The 19,323-nt window shown below is 43.7% G+C and overlaps 2 long non-coding RNA genes across 5 annotated transcripts in view; one reads left to right on the forward strand and one right to left on the reverse strand.

Moving 5' to 3' along the window:
* LOC149916045 (uncharacterized) overlaps positions 1 to 19,323 on the forward strand; it is a 72,839-nt gene that overhangs the window by 46,402 nt on the left and 7,114 nt on the right. The window lies entirely within an intron of this gene.
* Positions 1 to 19,323, reverse strand: part of LOC116229431 (uncharacterized) — a 34,729-nt gene that overhangs the window by 2,492 nt on the left and 12,914 nt on the right. For 3 of the 4 annotated variants that reach the window (XR_016471152.1, XR_016471153.1, XR_004167019.2), the window contains exons 1-3: positions 6,530 to 6,618; positions 1,285 to 1,379; positions 188 to 411 (exon numbers count right to left, since the gene is read on the reverse strand). This is a non-coding gene — a long non-coding RNA (uncharacterized LOC116229431). Of the gene's footprint in view, positions 1 to 187; positions 412 to 1,284; positions 1,380 to 6,529; positions 6,619 to 19,323 lie in introns of those variants that run through there. The other variant, XR_016471154.1, reaches the window with a different exon arrangement.

Consider the following 19,323-nt stretch of genomic DNA (forward strand, 5'->3'; position numbering starts at 1 on the left):
GGATTTCCATCAGCCACATTTCAGCATCCATGGAAATACTTGGCTATACCCCAAGGAAAACTTGCAAGCCCCAAAGGGACAGCTAAGGTGGTTAAGAGCATAATTCTGCAGATCTCCCAGCCCTGCAGAAGTTTCTGCAGATCTCTCTCTCAGAGAGGGTCCAACCCCTCACTTCCCAGTCACTTACTGTTAATTGTTCCCCAGTTCCAGGCAACCTCAGTGCTACCAGCAGCATGAGAGGGAACATGTGTTACCCAGAGCAATGGGAATGGCTGCTCCTACTGTTAAGTATGGGACAGGTTCATGCAGAGCTGGCACAGATCTCTCTACTGTGGAGCCTCTGGGATGCTTAGGTCCAAGATGCTGATGGTGCATCTTCTCAGCATCATTCTCCGTTCAAAACATCTCTCCCTGTAGCACAAACACACACAAGAGACAGCTTCAGACCTGCTCAGCTATTCACATTTCGAGTGGCTTATGGATAGTGAAGGGCAGGCTACATGTGTGTTAAGCATCTGTATTTATAAAGCATGAGGGCTCTTGTTATTGCACAGCATGCACAGCATTACTAGGACAGGCTAAGAGAGCTGGAGCTCTTCAGCTAGAGAAGAAAAGGCTCTATGGGGGAACTTACAGAGGCCTTTCAGGACTTGGAAAAGGTAAAAAGAACTGGAAAGCTGGGGAGGGACTTTCTATAAGGGCAGGTAGTGACAGGACAAAGGGAAATGGCTTTAAACTGGAAGAGGATAGATTTAGACTAGATATTAGGAACAAATTCTTTACTGTGAGGGTGGTGAGATGCTGGTACAGGTTGCCCAGCGAGGCTGTGGTTGCTCCCTCTTTGGCAGCACTGAAAGTCAGGATGGATGGGGCTGTGAGAAACATGGGCTAGAGGGAGGTGTCCCTGCTATAGCAGTGGGGTTGGAACTACATCCTAAAGGTCCCTTCCAACCCAAAGCATTCTGTGATTCTATGAACATATTAAAGATTTTACTGTATATTTCCCTCTATTGATTTAGAATCACTGCATTTCCTTTCTTTGAATTTTAAGCCTTTCTTTCACTCAAAGTAAAAGGAATGTATATTTTTTTCCTGTGCAAGAAGGCATTGAATTGTCTGTAAAGTTGTCTCACTCACACTAAAGGCTCTGAGAAATTGCATGTGTGGGTCTGAAGCCAGTGCTCAGAGAGCTGGGAAAAGAGCAGCAGCAGCACAGAGCTGTGCTGCACATCCTGTGGTTGAACAGATTCCATTGAGTTCCATTAGCCACAGGAGAAAACTTACCAGCCTGCATGGAATTTTTTTGAAGAAGCCTCAGAGCTTCTCTGTAGGCTCTGTAAACTCTCTTATGTGCTGGGAATCTTCTTTCCAGGAAAATCCTAGGATTAAACAAAGAAAGGGGAGAAGGAAGTGCTTTGATTTTGAAGAGGACAAGAGGGAAATGCAAATTGGAGACATCTTTCAGAAGAGCACTGGATACATGATGGTGCTCTTCAAGCTGTGTCTTGCATCTTAAACAGAGCTTGCAAGGTTAACAAAACCCACAGACAGACACACTGGGAGTGCTGATTCAGTACATTTTACACAGTCCTTTGCACTAGGAAGCCTGGATGGTTCCCAAGAGCGAGCAATCTGGAAATAAAAACGTGTATGATCAATAAAACGAAACGACTTGAGGAAATCTGAGTTTAGTGTTCTTTAAGCCTTAATTGGCTTTGCACATAGCAGAGGTGACCTTGCCCTTTGCAGCTCAGCTGTTAGAGCAGCATGCAGCTCTACTGCAAGATAACAGCACAGGGGAGCCACTGGTGGCACAGAAGACACAGACCACAGGTGAAAGAAGGGCCTGAATGAAGGTCAAAATGTCCCCTGGCACATGGTGAGCACAGGTTTTTGTTCCTGGGTCTTTCAGCACAACTCTACATCAGACGTTGGCTAACACCTCTCTGCAGCCCTGCATGCCTGCTGGTTCCTTATTTTCAAAGGCACGAGATACAGACATACAAATCGCCAACATGGGTGAGCTAATCAAAAGGCAAGCATAAGTATTCAAACAGCGTGATCTATTTAAATAGGGAAGTTAAGCAAAATCCATCCCAACTGGCTTTCAACTCTCAGCCCCATGATCTAAAAATCAATTGATTTTTACTTACAGAATGCTAAATCCTCCTGAGCGGAGGCTTCTCTTTTCTTAGCAGCGTATGTGGGCAGAAGGAACTGCAGAGGTTTTACAGAGGTTAGCCAAGAGAAATGGGCCAGCAGAGCACAGGATCTCCTTCTACAAATCCCCTCCAGATGCATTCATGCCTTTGGACAAAACCATTCCAACAGAAGTGAAATTTGCAGTGACATTCAGAGTGAGCCCATTTGAATGGGATTTGCAGCAGTGCCCAGCAATACCCCAGGATGAATTTTCAGTCATTGCAAGGATTGCCTCCCTCAACACATGTAGCCATGCCAGGCTTCTACTGCATATTTCATCACCTCTATTTTGTAACCTGGCTCTGAAAACTCACTTGGAGCTGAGATGCAACATTATTCCCTTGCAATGTGAAAATCACACCTTCAACTACTTGGAAATTCTGGTAATACAAAAATCAAACCGTACTCAGCATATTTAAGGGCTTTTAAATAAAACACTTTGATGTTGGTGAGAAGCGAGCAGTGTTTTGGGAGGGGAACACACAGGAGCAGCTCACACATCCCATCACGCATCACACATTTAGAAGGAAGTTTTTCACTCAGAGGGTGGTGATGGACTGGAACAGGTTGCCCAAGGAGGCTGTGGATGCCCCATCCCTGCAGGCATTCAAGGCCAGGCTGGATGTGGCTCTGGGCAGCCTGGTCTGCTGGTTGGTGACCCTGCACACAGCAGGGGGTTGGAACTAGATGAGCATTGTGCTCCTTTTCAACCCAGGCCATTCTAGGATCGTGTGATATGATCCAGTGCTGCAGGGAAGGCCCATGGAACGGCAACCTCTGACCCAACCCAGGGCTGCCCTCTGTCCAGCCCCACTGACATGGGGACCCCAATGATTATTTCCCTTCTCGTATGAGCTCTGCATAGGGGATAGGTTGATGGTTGGACTACATGATCTTAGTGGTCTTTTCCAACCTTAATGATTCTATTTGAAGCCTCAAAAAAATTAAAAATAATTAAAAAAACCAACCAAGCAAGCCAAATAGCCACAAAACACAACTCTACCTTTCTACAGCCCTGGCAATAAATCCTCCAATGGCAAAAAAAAAATGGTAACCAGCAGCAAACAGCAGTGCCAGGGGTGATAGGTTTCTGTACGATCTCCTGATGGCGTGGTAAATAACTGGTGTCACTTCCTTGTGATACACTTATTGCTTTATCAGGATAGGCATTAGAGAATACATCACATCCCTTTATGTTTTTCACTTCCGATTAAAATCCTGGCTGCTTCAATGAGCCCTCTGTACACAGCTGGTGATCTGTAACTTTCTGCAGTGCAATGTGACCATTTCTCAAGTCCTGTTCAACTCCAGCTGTAACTTTTCATGGGCAGAGATGGATGCCACAAGCAAAACGCAGGCATGGGCAAAATTTATCTCAATTTATCCTGCACAGAAAAAGTAACAGAGGATACCTTGCTGAAAGCAAAATATACTGCTCGAATGAATTTACAATATGTAATAAAATACAGCAAGAGGAGACCATTTATGTTAGGGGAAGAAGGTAATATATGATGTCAGTAACTCACTTTAAAATGATGCTATTAAGGAAGTATAAAGGTGATAATCGCCTTTTTTAGGAGTTGAAGTTATATTTACAAGCCAGTTGATGTGTGACATCTACCAATATAAAAGAGCCACTTTTAATTCCTTCCAGAAGAACCTATGTGTGTTTTATGCCACTTCCAGGTCTTGCTGCAGCAGCACGTGGCTGAGGCAGGCCCATAGCTGAGGTGATGGCAAAGCCTTCTGTCCTCAGGACCAGATTATAATTGTAGAAAAGCAAAGTGTCTTATGCAATCCACAGAGGAGCTGCTGAGGCCAAACCAAGAATTAAATCAGTTCTTCTGGCATCAGTCTCCAGGCTGACACACAGATATCCCAGCATTGCAGAAACCAAAGGAGAAACACCATCAGAAACATTGTGAGCCAGTGTTGCCCAGTTAGCAGCATCCTACTACAAAACCAAGTTATTTTAGCATAGATTTAAAAGGGAACTGCCATGATTTTGCTCCATCTCCCTCTAGCAAGTGCCATTTGTGGAGCTGCAGCAGGTGTGGCTTTAGAGGAGTTTCACCATTTGCTTTGCCTCCCAAAAGGCTCAGAAGAAAGCCTGAATGTATGCACTCTGAATACTCAAATCCTAGAAGGAAAAAAAAAAAAAAAGTCTATATTACCTTCTAAATCTCATGGCTTGTAAGTCAATATCGTGATTGCAGAGCAGGCTGGACTGGGGAATGAAACCCCTCAAAATGTAGATCAGCTAGAGGAAGCACTCATGAATATTTTACATTAAGGAGGCCTGAGCAGCACAGGCAGCAGATCCAGCCTGGCAACATCAGAATCAGCAATGTCACTGAGTCAGCTTGGCTAGAGAAGGGTTTCTTTGGGAGAACCAATGCTCCCTTGAATGCCTTGATGAAATGACCACTGGTTCAATGGTTCTTCATTCCCAGCCTTGTCGAGAAGAGGTAGAGCTGTAGCCATGCATGGCAGAGAGGACCATTACTCTCCAGACAAAGCATTCCTGTGAATCACAGTTTTTGTAGTCCATTATAAATGTTGCTTTGCAGCTAAACTCTCCCCATCAAAGCAGAAGCATCTCTATTAGGTTATTTAGAAAAGCCCATCGTTATCAGGGTTTAATTCATTGACAAGGTGGGCAATTTAAATACTATCTTTAAAGATGATGAAATTGTACTGACCCCAGGAATGAAGAAGACAACATGAACACCACAGAAACTGTCAGCGACAAAAGTCACAGTGCCACAGAGAGGTGGTTTTCCTGCCTGCTGGTAACACCCTGTGCATTCTCTCTCAATACAGAAGCAGACAAAGCATTACTCAGACTGCATGTGATGCTGATGGAGAACAAAGGACCACTTCTGGTAGAAGCAGTGATTTCCTTCGGGTGCTGTGCCAGCTGCATGCAGGGCACTTTGACATCCCAAAGTGTTCGGGGAGAGGAGAAGCAAGATGCATTCCCAGCACTTGGGAAAGGCAACAAATGACATGAGGAAAGTCATGGTTTCTGGTGACAGAAATCCTTCTGCCTTTTAGTTTGGGAACAGAAATGCTGCCACATAATTATTACCAATTCTAGCTAGCAGATTTGTGCAAAGCAGGCTCCATGCTATTAGATCCTCTAACGACGAGGTCAGTGAACGTTGAGGGGTTTGGGATTTGTACGTTAACTGGAGTGGCACATGTTAGCAGGACATGTGAATTAATGACATTATTTATAACCCATCTCATTATCACACCCAGCTTGATGCCTCAGACAGCTTCTAATTCTCTTAACCAGTTCCTATGGCAGGAAATAAAACTGCTTTGCTTCATCTGTGATCCGTCAGAAGAACTCTCTTGTTGTCATTGTTTGTTTTTTAATGCAAAAAGCTTCTTTCAAAGAACAGCTTTGTGACTGCATGATGCAACTCCCTGCAGCCCAAGTTTCCCATACAAACACGTTCATGTTGACTCTGAGGAATGAACAATGAACAAATTTCATGCCTGATTCCCCTGCTTCGCCTCACTTTTGATCTCTAATATTAGATTGTTATAATTGCTTTTCAGCTCCTTGTGTGCATATTAGCACAGTGCATGTTGTTATAGAAATATGAAATTCAACGCATCGTCCTTTAGATTTTGAGATAAATGTGCCCCTCACTTTTCTTCCATCCCCGTTGTTTGACCAAAAGAATAAGAGAACAAAAAGTTGAAGATATACTTGACAAATATTGAAACCTCAGATATGATTCCTGCACTTCCCCACCACCTTGTCATAGAATCATAGAATGGCCTGGGTTGAAAAGGAACACAATGATCACCTAGTTTCAACCCCCTGCTATGTGCAGGGCTGCCAACCAACAGACCAGGCTGCCCAGAGCCACATCCAGCCTGGCTTTGAATGCCTCCATGGATGGGTCACCCACAACATCCTTGGACAACCTGTTCCAATTCAGTCCTTCAGCTGAAAGAGGAGATTGAAGCCTGACCATTCTTAAACAGAAAATAAGTAAAAAGACACCTTTTGTTATCAAACTACACAGCTAAATGTCTCTCTATGTATGCATTTACACAGGTTTTTAAGAACTTAGAAATATAAGGAAGAGTTACAAGGAAAAGACACCATTTTCCTAAACAGGCTTCACAACAAAACCCACACTTTCTACCTTGTGCTGCCAAGAGAAATCACTACTTGCAAGGTTTGATGCCCAAGGACAAAGGCTCTGACCTGATTTCTGCTCCCTCCTCCCAGATTGGTACACGATTCTTTCAGGCAAAGAATAACGAGTGCCTGTGCATGTGCTGTGGGCTAATTAATGCTCACCTACAAACCAGGGGGTGATTTTTGTTCCTGCTAAATGAAGCCCACGCAGAGGTGGAAGGCCAGCAAGGCTGATGATAGAGAAAGCTGCTGCCCAGTGATGCTTTCTTTCTGCTCCTGAGAAAATAAACACAGGGAATCAATTAGCTCTGAATATAAGTGAAAGTAATGTGACTTCTCAAGCACCTAAATTGTTTTGGTAATGGGAATGGAAATGAATTCATTATGAGTGACAATAACGCTAATCAAGATCCACTTCCAGAGGTTTGGAGGAGTGGGAAGGGCCATAATCGCAGCCATGCTCTCCAGCTTCTGCCTTCCTCCAGGATGAAAGCTGAACTGCTTATTCACAAAGTTAAAACCAGCAGAAATGGGGGCAGGGGAGAACAGCCCCTACGTGCAGCCCACGCTTTGGCAGTGCCATGTCAGCAGCGATGGGGCGAGGGCTCTGCTGCACGTGGAGCTGAGCTCAATCTGAAGCACAGAGCAGCAGAGAGCTCCCAGCTCCTGCCTGGTGGGTGGAGGAGCCTTTTTTGGAAGATGTTTTTTTTTCGGAATCTGCTTCCCAGAAGCCTCTACATGCAGGTGCTATTCTTAATTATATCCTCCATCAGCTGGCAGATCTCCTGCCTGGCAGCTAATCCTCCATCCCTACTGCAGCACTGGGAATCAGCACAAAGCCCTGCCCTGAAACCAGCACTGCTCACCCACACTGTGGAAACATCATTTCCTCACACACACCTCTGCTGAGTTTACTCAGGGGCTGCTCAGAAATAATTATATAACACAATGGGAGGGGGGAGCAGTTGATTCCCATCTCTTCTCTTGCCACAAGATTATCAGGAGAGAGCATGGAGGAGGAGGGTTAAACTATGTGTCATCACATCCTTAAGCTAAAATGTCAAGGACTAAGAGGACCTTGCTCATAGTTGGGCAAAGGACAGCCTTTGCAGGACTTGGAGAAATGTTAGCTCCAAGCAAGCTGCTCCAGTCAGCTTCCCCTGAGATGATCCATTGCTGTGAGCTAATCTGTCATGTTAATTCAATGCAGCAAAACATGAGTAGATTGTACTTCAGCCTTGCTAAATAACAACTGATTACTAGTGACTGCATGGATGGAAGCTTCTGTGTGCAGTTATGCCCTCCCATCCAGCTCAGCCAGGTGATTTCTTTGCAGATGGCTCTGTGTGCAGCTGTGTCTGTCTCCAGGTGATAAGGGGTGGAATGGCACCATGGGTTTTGCTGCCTCTGATTGCAGTAGAGCCACCTGTGCTTTTCTTCAGGCCCCTGTGAGGCACAGCCTGACACTGTTCATAGGGTAGGAACTAGAAGGGAAAAGGGTTCACAGCTCCAAGGGTATGGAAATATCACTATGAAGCACCCTCTGCATAGATCTGCAATGCTATTTTTGAATTATTAATCTTCTTAAACAATCTGAGTCACTGCCTCTTTCTTCCAGATGCACATCCGTGGCTGCTACCATGAAAGCTTCTTATTTCCATCTCTACCAAACCCACTCCCAGCTTTAGGGCTCCTTGGATGCTCCCCATGGCACAGTTTCCTGTTAACACCCACTGCAGAGATCAGATCTCTGTCCACTTTGAAGCCCTCTCAGTTACAGACTTCTCAGCCTTTCTAAAGCAGCAATTACCAACAGACACTAATTAGCATGCTGCTATCTCTGAGAGAGCAGAGCAACTCCAGGAGAGAGGTAATTTTACAAAGCATAAAGGGCAGGTTTGTTAACAATAATTAAAACACAAGTAAGTACATAACAATAGACCTAAAGGTCTGATTTAACTGTATTCTGTCAAGAAAGCAAAGTTAATCCTGAAGGCAGTAACTGCCCCATTTCTCCTGAAATCATGAGTCCATCCTGGCTGCCAGACCAGTTCCCATACACAGTAAAAGCCCAGTTGCTTAATTCAGGCAGTCGGTATGTGATTTTAAATGCAAAAGGAGAAGCAGAGGTCCCAATCACCATTCACTGCTTCTGCTCACTGGAGCTGGCATTTTTAAAGCAGCTCTTGTGGTCCAATCTGGGACCTGACTTCTTTGCAGTTGTACCCATGCAAACTGCTTATTTTTGTTTCTTACAAACTTCTCTTTCCCCATCAGAAGGTCAAACACAGAATTCTCTGCCAAATCCAATGCTTCTCGAGTTAGGAGATTGCTATCTATAATCACAAAATATTTCCAGGGCGTTTTTTTAGCACTGGCAGTCTGAGCCCTCTGAATGTCAGTCAGATTGAAGTCTCCCCCAATAGCTTTCCTCCCCTCAGTTCACGGGACAAAGAGTGAGGAGCCCATCACCCCACTCTTCCATGGGATGCAGTGGCCCATAGCAGCAGTCAGTGTTTGGTTTCTGGGCAGTCTCTCAGCACACACGTCCCCAAAGCAGTCACGGTCATTTACTTCTGCACTGTCAGATGATATCTTGCCATTGCTGGCGAGACCTGCCTGCTCATCTTTGCTGTTCTCAAGATAAATAGATTATAGTCTAAGAGTTTAATCACAGGCAGAAGTGACATCTTTACCTTGCTATATGCTGTCTCAGCTTTATACTCTTGCAACACAGAAGACACCTTCAGCTAGAGTTTGGAAATATATTCAGCATTAATTACGGCAGAAAAATTATCAGGGGAAACTATTTCTGCAGCATTATGTTATGAGTAAAAGGAAAAAAGTTGTTTGCAATAGAGGTGGTGAGACATAGGTTGCCCAAAAAGGTGGTGGTGCCCCATCCCTGCAGACACCCAAGGTTGGGTTGGATGGGCTCTGAGCACTGATGGAGCTGTGGGTGTCCCTGCTCAGTGCAAGAGTTGGACCAGCTGGCCTTTAAGGGTCCCTTCCACCTCCAACAATGCTATGATTCCATGACCTTTTAATTGAGATGTTTATGGAAACACTTTCAGAACAATCAGTGAGATATTCAGCGTTTAGTTTTCACTGATAGTATCTAGTATCTGTTAATAGTATCTGTTAAGTAAAAAAATATGCTGGAATTTGAGTAAGAAGGGTCTTCATAATGCCCTTAACTCAGCACTGGCTGCTCCCCTACCCTGCCCTGCTGCCAGCCCAGCATGGGGAAAACCATTACTGAAATATCAGCTGGAATAACTGCACCTGAGTAGTGCTACTTATGGAGGAAAGCCAATAAGCAGTACTCAGTCTCTCCTTTCATACCACTTAAAGATTTTCTTGCACACGTATGAGGTTGATGGTGCAGTTGAGCAGACAATGACCCCTCTCTATTTCCTACTCTTCCTCTGCATTATGAGCTTATTTAGAGGGCACTTATTGAAAGTAGTCCCAACCTAAATTAAAATGTAATATGAAAAGATAACATTTGGTGGGCAGTATGGACACACAGTGCAGTGGTGTTACACAGCAGACAACGTGTCCTTTTCTTCCCTTGGGCTTTGGTGTTTGCTTGTCCTCACAATGTCACAGCATTTCCCTGCAGCTCCCTTCCAGCTGTGCCACCCTCAGCGCCCAATTCAGAGCAGAAGGAAGAAGTCTGGTCCTTTCTTCCTCACCTCACCTTTCTCAGTTTACTACAAGACAACCTGCAGGAGGACTGAAGAAAATACAAAATCACATCCCATGCAGGCACGAGCCAAAGGGTGACGCAGGTGTCACCGCGTGCCTTTGAGGCTTGCTCAGCTTTGCTTAGCTTCTAACTGAAGCTTATTTATCACTGCGACATCACAAAGGACTGCCTGAAAGCAAACCGAAGGAGGTGCATCAGCATGGTGGGAACTGGCAAGTCTCTGGAAAACTGTCACCTCAGTGCATGTCGTGTCCCCAAGAAGGGCCACAGCTAACATGAAACGCTGACTTAGTGTGAATCCAGCTTTAATTATTAAGTCTGCTAAAAGTGAAGATAAAAAATTCATTCCGAGCTAAATGAAGCTATTAGGAGAACAGTATTTCCCCATTATACATTTACACATACTATATATATAGCTCTGAAAGTAATGCCTCCTATTTATTTCCATGGAAACCACAGCAGATACAAAGAGCACAATGACACTAGTTGATTGAGGAAATTCTCAGCTACAGAACACTTTTTCAGCATAGTCACCACCATTAGTGGTGCATTTTCACCAGTGATGAACAAGAGCTGCATGACACACTCAAACATCTGTACCACTGGGTACTGTCACTACTGCTTAAACTTCCCACCCATTCCATCACTGTGCCCACATCCACTGTTTGGCCTCCATAAACTTACAGCAAATGTTGATGAATGTCAATGGTTACCATTTTTTTCTTATGGAGGAATTCAGTAACACCCCCTTCATTCAACCTCTACTGCCATCCCACCACCACCCGCCTCTGACACCATGGATCAACATAATAAAATAGGAGGCATCACTTTTGGAGCAGCCAACATATAATATATACCAAAGTCTTTCTTGAGAACACCTTTGCTCAGCCCCCCATGAACTCCTGGGAGCTTTTGGCAGCTCACATCTTTGCTGCTTCTCATTTGAGCGCTGGGAACCTCCATGCATGGAGCATCCACAGCTCCTCTGGGCTGCTTAGATTATGGAATATTTAGCATAGCCTAGGAATTACAGCAAAATAAACAATAAATTTAAAAAAAAAAAAAAAAAAATCACATCATTAGAAGCCATCAGCCATTCCTCTCAAAGGAATCCAGAAACTTGTAGGGCTGAGGAGTCAATGCTGGGGTATAGTAACAACCAAGGAAAGGAGGAACACAGAATTATTCAGGCTTTAATTATTCATACTTTAACAAAGCCAGATGCCATGTGATGTGCTGAATTACTGCTAACAGGGTTTTGCTGGTCACCAAGAGCTGTTGGAGCTGGGGTGGAAGTCCTCCTATGGACACCCATTGCTTGGCTTCCCCACCATGTAGTGTTGCTCTCACAAGATGCTTTTCCACCCCCAAACACCACATCACAGTTCCCCAGCTCATTTTTCCACCCCATACACCTCAGCTCACCAAATCTGGATACCAATGACTCCTGGCTTTGTTTAACATCACAGTTAGCTCTACCAGAAAATGAAAGTACCTTTAAGTCTAAAAGTACTTAAAAAAAAAAAAAAAAAAAAAAAAGGGTAGTTTTCGTGGTATCCTTCAGTTAGTGTGTTTGCCAGTACATATAAATTCAGGACAGCCTGCTTCCCTATAAAAGTTTGATGGAGTTGGGCTGGGAGGCTGACAAGACATTGAATTCCAAATTCGGGAAATGTTCAGCTCTATGATGTGTTTATAATTAAATTTATTTCCCTTGAATGCAGCTGAGCATCTCCCTGGCTTATTGTGCCAGGCAGCTGCATGTTAAGGATTATGCCTGTGGAATCACAGAGATTGATGACATGATTTAGCACCTATCTGGAATGATTAATTGAATTAAATATAGCTCACTCGATTTGCCTTAATCCTCTGAGGATAGCCTGGCCAAATTCACACCTTTGCTTTACTCTAGAAACCTTATTAAAAGGGAGAGAGAAAGTGTGATTGTTTTATATACTTAATTAGAATCTTTAGGTATTCAATAAATTGCTACTCTTCAGAGGGAAAATCTGAAAAATTTATTTTCTCATCTGTTGTCCTGCCTGGCTCCCCGCTTTCCCTGCTGCTCTGTAACCCAGCATGGTGGCTGCAAGCTCTGTGCTGGGACCCCCAGTTCAAAAGCTCTCAAAAAATCCACACCACCCGCAGGCAAAATTCAAAAGAAATTAGCTGTGTGCTTGTGGGATTGTTGTGCTGCTCTGCATAGCAAATCGCTGCCAAAGATTCAGCCTGGTGATGAGAGGTAAGACGTGAGCCCTGCCCTGAGCACAGAGGTAAAGCTCTGTTGCCCCTAGGTTTCCCCATGGGTGCAATACGTGGAGGTGGAGAAGCTCTGAAGGCATAGCACTGACATGCATCACACTGTCATTCTGCACATATTTCAGACTTAAAAACTTCATGGACAACTAAGTACTGTAATTTGAAAGAGGACAAAGGTTTTCTCTTAACACTAACGGGCTTCCAATGAATGGTGTGAGTTCTTACAGAATTTTTCCAAAGGTCCTTGACATGTTCTAGGAGGATACAGATGCTCCCAGCTGCATCCTGCCTTCACACACCAGGTTCATTCGGCTCCTGCTGACCATAAAAACAGAGTAGTTTGGAGAACCTCAGGGCAGCTGTTTGCACTTAATGGAGCAGAGAGTGTGACAGAGTGGCCTTCTATCACATCACCATCATGGAACAGAGAGCAAAGGCAATCATAGAACCATTAGAGTTAGAAGGTACCCTTAAAGGCCATCTGGTCCCACTCCCTGTACTGAGCAGGGACAGCCACAGCTCCATCAGTGCTCAGAGCTCATCCAGCCTGACCTTGGGTGTCTGCATCTCATCACCTCTCTGAGCAACCTGTGCCAGTGCTGCACCAACACATCATATTTTCAGGTCAAACCATCAAGAAGTACATCCAGCTGTAGCAGCAGGGGCACGTTGGTATGCAGAAACACACACTTCCACTTGGATTTGAGCCAGGAAACAATATCTAGCATCCCTACAGGGGTGGAAAATAGGATTTTAAATCTCGCAATCTTCAGCCAAAGTAATTATATGGACAACATCATTCATCCCCCATCCCAGCAGGCAACCGTGGGCTTTTCACCTGCAGATACCTGCCTTTTGCTTTGTAATGTCTTTAGTGAAAGCAGAACCGAAATGGAACATCTCATCGCTTACAGTCTGAACCCACCTTTAAACTGCATGATGTTTTATCAATTAGATATCTAATTACTGTAGCATTATAGAGTCATTATGGGCACACTTATAACTACCTAGACAAAAAAAGATAAATGCGCCACACAAAAACAATGAAATCTAAAGTCTTACAGGCTCAGCACCTATTAAAACAACAGCATGTTGCTTGGCAGTTGCAGGTCTAATGCCTGAAAGTGTAGTGCTATTATCTCTGCTATGTGGCCTCTTCATCACTTAAATACCTGTGCAGATAAACTGATGTTCTGCAAGATCATTGTTTGTACAGCACTGACAGATAATTTGGTACCAAATTAAATGCTCCCTTTTTGCTTCCCCGTGCCAACAGACAAAGACACCAGGTTTGTCATAGGTTTCTATGGCCAGTAGGGTTTTGCCCATTGCTTCTGAAAGGCAGCTAAGTTACCAATTTTGTATTTTTTCCTCCGCCAACTAATTTGGATACAACAGATAAAATGTAAAGTTCAGAAAGGTGAGAAAATCCACTGGCTGAAGAAGCTGGAATATTTATTCAAAGCTGATTTAAGGAAATGGAAACAGCTCAGTGAATCTACGCAGACCAAAGTCTGTTTTTCATAGGAGGTAAAACTGAATATAGGTGCCAGCAACAGCCTACGATTGGTGTTACCACAAATCACTGATTTCATTAAAAGCTGTTCTATGTTTGGCAATGCTGACGACCAACAACAACAACAGAAAAACATCTGCACCTTTAGTTCACAAAAACAGACACCAGAAAACAGAGCAAGGACCCAAACAGCATTCAGCCCCCAAACCAAGCCACAATTTTTGATCAACCCACGTCTTGCCCAGGAGTCCTGCTGATGATAACAAGGTTTCTGAGAGACAAAGGAAAGGGGCTTTCCAGTCAGACTAAAGCCACCCCACGTGGACTGGGTTAATTAGTGCTTACTGATGCTTTGCAGCATACAAAACCATACGTTTATGTCAGAATAAATAAGCTATTCCATTCAGAAGGCAACAAGGCTCTGAGAACAGAAGCTGGCTGCTAAGCAGAGTCCTTCATCCTGGTGGCCGAGCAAAAGGAATAGCAGCCAGGCCATGGTCCTGCAGGTCTTTGAGGTTTTTTTTTTGTTTTCCTTTTTCCCCCCTCAAAATAAGCTACTGCATCACCCCAGAAGTGCACGTGGTTCCCTTATTGGGTTCTCTGTGGGTGTAGGATCAGAAGGACAGCAGGATGAGAGCACTGGAAAGCAATGTCCAAGGGTACAACACTCAAGCAGGTCACAGCCATTTTGTGATCTCAGGGAAGGAGAACTGAGAGTTAACTGCTCATCACTTTGTGCAGTTATATTTAACACAGAGCCATGCAAGGCTTGCTTGCACAGCCATTTCTTCTAATACAATCTAAAAATGCTGTTTTAGTAGCACTGCTGGCAAGAGCCATGTAACACCATCGCTGCACATCCATGTGTCAAATGCTAGTGCCTTGGCCCTTTGCTTCATCATCCACACAAACCTCCACACCAGCCCTGACTGCTGCCCATCTGCTAACCTGCTCCACAGTTCATCTGCTTTGCATGAATCTCACGCCACACCATAGTGGGGTTATTTCCTATTTCTACATGATGAGGACTAATTGAAGCTTGCTATGTATGGATGAAAGTAGTCCTGATTGTACTTGGACGCAAGAAAATCTGAAGTGGACCCTTCAGAAATGCTTTAGGGAGCTGTTTTGCAAGTAACGCTCACAAGATGCAGGGAAGATTTCATAAATCAGTGCATGTGATGCTGAGTCAGAATCATAGAATTATTCAGTTTGGAAAAAACCTCTAAGATCACCAAACCCACCTCCAACCCACCCCCACCATGCCCATCACCACATCCCTCAGTGCCACATCCCCACAGTTGTTGAGCACCTCCAGGGATGGTGACTCCACCACCTCCATGGGCAGCCTTTTCCAAAACGTTACCACTCTTGCTGAGAAAAGAGAAGAATTTTTTCTGATATCCAATCTGGTCCAGGGGCATCAAAGCAGAGCCTTTAGTGTCTCCTCCCTGTACAACTATTAGTTAGCCTCTGGTGTTGACAGCATCACTAAAATGCTGCAGGCACCTCTGGGAATGTCCCAGGTCCTGAGAAGGTTGAATTTCAGCACACAGTCAGATGAAGCATTATGTTACAGCCACGGTTCCTCAAACATCATCCTGGCAGCACTGAATGAATATCCGCTAAGAAATTCCACCTGCCAGCTTCCAGGTCTCGGCAGCTGATAAATGGCACCGTGGATCTGAATTCAAGGTGGGAATTTCTATCTCACCTCCATCATTAGCATCTTACAAGAACTACTTTAAGCTTTGTCCTTTGGGGCAACATGCATTATGCATGGTAAGAATCCCTCCATCCATCTTCCAGAATGCATTATCGCTCTTGATAAGGGCTTTCCAAGTCATTTGAAAGGAAGGTGAGCTCACCCATGAATAGAATACACTGCAGCTCCAACTGCTCCTTGCAGAGCCTGAACTGCACCGCGATCATTTCTGCTGCGTGCAATGAGCAACAGAAGCAAGGCAAACAAAGGGCTATAAATGGATCTCAAAGCATCCCAGCAAGAAGTGGTATCCTACTTCACCTGTATTTTAATAACAAATTTCCTATTTCACTAATGTGATGCGCAAACACAGCACGAAGTCTGAACTCAGACTCAAGAGGGTTATTTTTACAGCTCGTGGACGGAGGCACAAATGCCTCCCAGAGACACAAAGAAGGCAATCAGCCATGGCTGCAGTTGGCTGCTCCCTTAACGAGCAGCCATCACATTGATATTTCCAAAAAGGCCACTCCAAGTACAGCTCTGTTCTGATCGTCTTCTAATCCCTCCACATCAAATGCCAAAAATATTTATGCCTGCTGTATTGCATTATAAATTTATATTTCTGAAAAGTAATGAGTTATGACATGACACCAGGCATGATAATTGAACCTGGGGGCCCAGCCCTGCTGAAGCTGTTTTAGAGCTGTCTGACTTCTGGGGGCACAAGTGACCTCTGGATGACATTGGGGATGGGAAAAATAAGACAGACATCCAAACCTATAGACTGGCTTTTCAACAAGGGAGATGTCTAATTATATATCCATTTTGTTTTGCCCTGCAATGTATTGGAAACAATTATTTTACATAGATAAAGGGTGTCAGGAAGGTTCAGTTTCTCTATCAGTTGTGCAACATGGGCATGCACAGAGTGAAGTCTTACCCAGCCATGATTGGGGATGTGTCCTGAAGTTGCATTCTGACATTTATGAGTCTCATTAAATGAGCTTCCTTTATTGATTTGTATGTTTTTTTTTCCATAATTGCAGCATATGAACATTCTTAATTTTTCGTTTCTGCTCCTGGCTTTTCATTTGAAGTGATCCTGAGTGTGGTGCCAAGACATGTAGCAGAAATGACCTTCAAGCTTGAGAGAAAATCATTTCAATTTAGAATCTGTCGATAAGCAATAGGCAGAAGCCTTGTACATTTAATAGCATCTATCAAACATTTTCCCTTAAGAACTTGCTGACCTTCTTGGCAGAGGCCATTCAACAACACACCACTTCCACTCGATGCCTTTATCTAAGGGACGGGATGGCTATTGAGTCATTGCTGCACTCAGAAATTAGGTCAGCTATCAACAGCGACAGATTACAGAGCTCAAATTATGCATTCTCTCTGCTTGAGGAGAGGAACACATCTCAGTGGCCTTTTGGTGCCATACAGTGAGGGCATCCTCATCTCAGCCCTGCTCCTGTGTTACAAAACTCATTTAGGAGCACAGCAGTTTAAGAAAAAGACACTTTAGCAACTTGCAAATCCACCCAATGCTGGGTACATCCTGGTTTTGCTCCCAGCAAACTGGATAACAGCCAACGACATCTTTTGCAGTGAATATTCAGAGGAGCATCTCGTGCTCTACAGCTGTGAAAGTCAGATCAGATAGGGAGCAGAACTTGCCCCAGTGAATTCCACAGGCACAGCTGACAGCAAAATCCATTTCCAAAGCACACATCACGTGAGGGGAGGAGGAAGCTTTGAGCCTCTTCAGTAGTACAGCTTGCTGATTGCTCAGTAGAAGAATTACAAACTGAGATTTTTGGAAAACAGCTGATAAATTAAGAAAAATGTTTTCAGATGATCCGAAGCACTAAGAACACATCTAATGCATGTATTACCATTTCAGCAGAATGAAACAATCACATTTCCAGGATCAGTTTAGTGACAACGAGCTTCACAGAAGCTAAACAGTAGCAAGAACACTCCTTTCTTTCATTTCATAGCATGCACTCTTTGCCAGAAGCACTTTTACATTCTCACCAGCAGTCAGCCTGGAACATTGTGCATGCTGAGGATGCACAGCTCTCAGCCATCACCATGCAGAGGTAACACGCAGACATCCACACACCACGAGCAGATGGTGCACCAAAGAATTTCTGAATGCTGAGGGACCACGCAGAGCAAAAAGGAATTTTTATGAGCCCACCATGAAGTAGCCGCGAGCACAATTAATTGCTGACTATCAGAATAAATCAAACAAGCTCTGCTGTGGTTTGGTGTGGATAGAGGAATGGTTTTAGGGCAGAGAGGGAACCAATGGATCAGCATCACCAGGACAGAGTGACACTGGGATGGGGGCTCTGGAGCTCAGACCCTCACTGCTGTCCACTCTGGGCTTAGAGATGGATGGATGGTGACCCTTAGGTGAGCCACAGTGATACCTTCTCTTCTGGCTTGCAAGTCTACATGGCAAATCAATGAAGGCTGCATTTTATCCAAAATTACTCTGGGAAAGGACATTTATTGATAAAAGTACCATTATTTCCTAATTGGAATTTACTTCTGCATATTTATAAGCCGTAAGAATGTTGAAAGTAGGAAATCTACAGCATTAATTCCTTCCACAAAGTATCCCTTTATGAATAAGAGGGATTTATAGGAACAGAAGATGTATTGAAGTAATGAATCAAGCCAGAAAAAAAAAAAAAGAAAAAAGAAAAATCAATCCACTTTTCATTAAAAAAAAATAAATAAACAAAATCAAAACTTTCAGGAAAATCATTACGCAGAGCTTGATTTCTTCCAGACTTGGAGATGAATACAACAAAATGCATTTGCTTTCTTCCTAGCCGGCTGTTTTTTATGACTCTTGGCAGTGCTGCTAAGTGGAATTGGATGAGTTAAAACTGATGGTTGAAAAGATTGCAAGGAACACGCTGCAAACATGGAAACGCACAAAGAAAAGTCAGGGTTTTGTACAGTCCCAGTTTTAGAGCTAAGGTGCTTAAATCCTGGAGCATATAGTGTTCATCTGTAAGAAATTCTATCCTATTCTCTGAGATCACACCATCACTTTTATATCATTCAGTGATTGCAAAGGATTTGGGTTTTTTTTTTTTTGTAGCCTTCTTTTTAAAGCTGAAAGCAAATGCGTACCCTTATATAAAATGTAAATAAGATTTCACTTGCAGCCAATTCACTCTGCAGTACTTTATACTCCAGCAGAGTACTGAGAGCTCAGGCAGTGCTCACTGTAGAGCAGATACAGATAGAGTCAGTCCATTGCTCACTTCTAGGCTTAGCACAGCAGCAACAAAACCAAGGTTCCTTCCCATTTTGTCCCTTTACTTATTAATAATTATGTTACTACTGCAAAAAGGCAGCTTTTATTATTAAAACACCGTATTGGTAAGCAACAAAGTCAAACTCAATCATCGTCTTGCTCAATCCAGTTCAGACCCCCAAATCCATGCAGATATTCCCTGCACAACTTCCAGATTTTAACTAATTGTACTGTTAATCAAGAACACATCTGCACTGTGATGGCATTCAGTTCTCTTTCTCTTCTAAGGACAGCACAGAAAGGAACCAGGACAAAAGGTTCACATCTCTCTCAGCCGCTCTTTATGCCCACCTAATTAATCTCAGGATGATTAAAATTCGATACAATAAGAAAGCGGTCAATGCCATAATTTAGATAAACGAGCTTCTGCACGAATACTGAAACAATCAAATCAAACAAGCCTCACATATTTCTCATA

This window comes from Phasianus colchicus, chromosome 14 (assembly GCF_987193195.1).
Source record: "Phasianus colchicus chromosome 14, bPhaCol1.hap1.1, whole genome shotgun sequence".
In the NCBI taxonomy this organism is placed as follows: Eukaryota; Metazoa; Chordata; class Aves; order Galliformes; family Phasianidae; genus Phasianus; species Phasianus colchicus.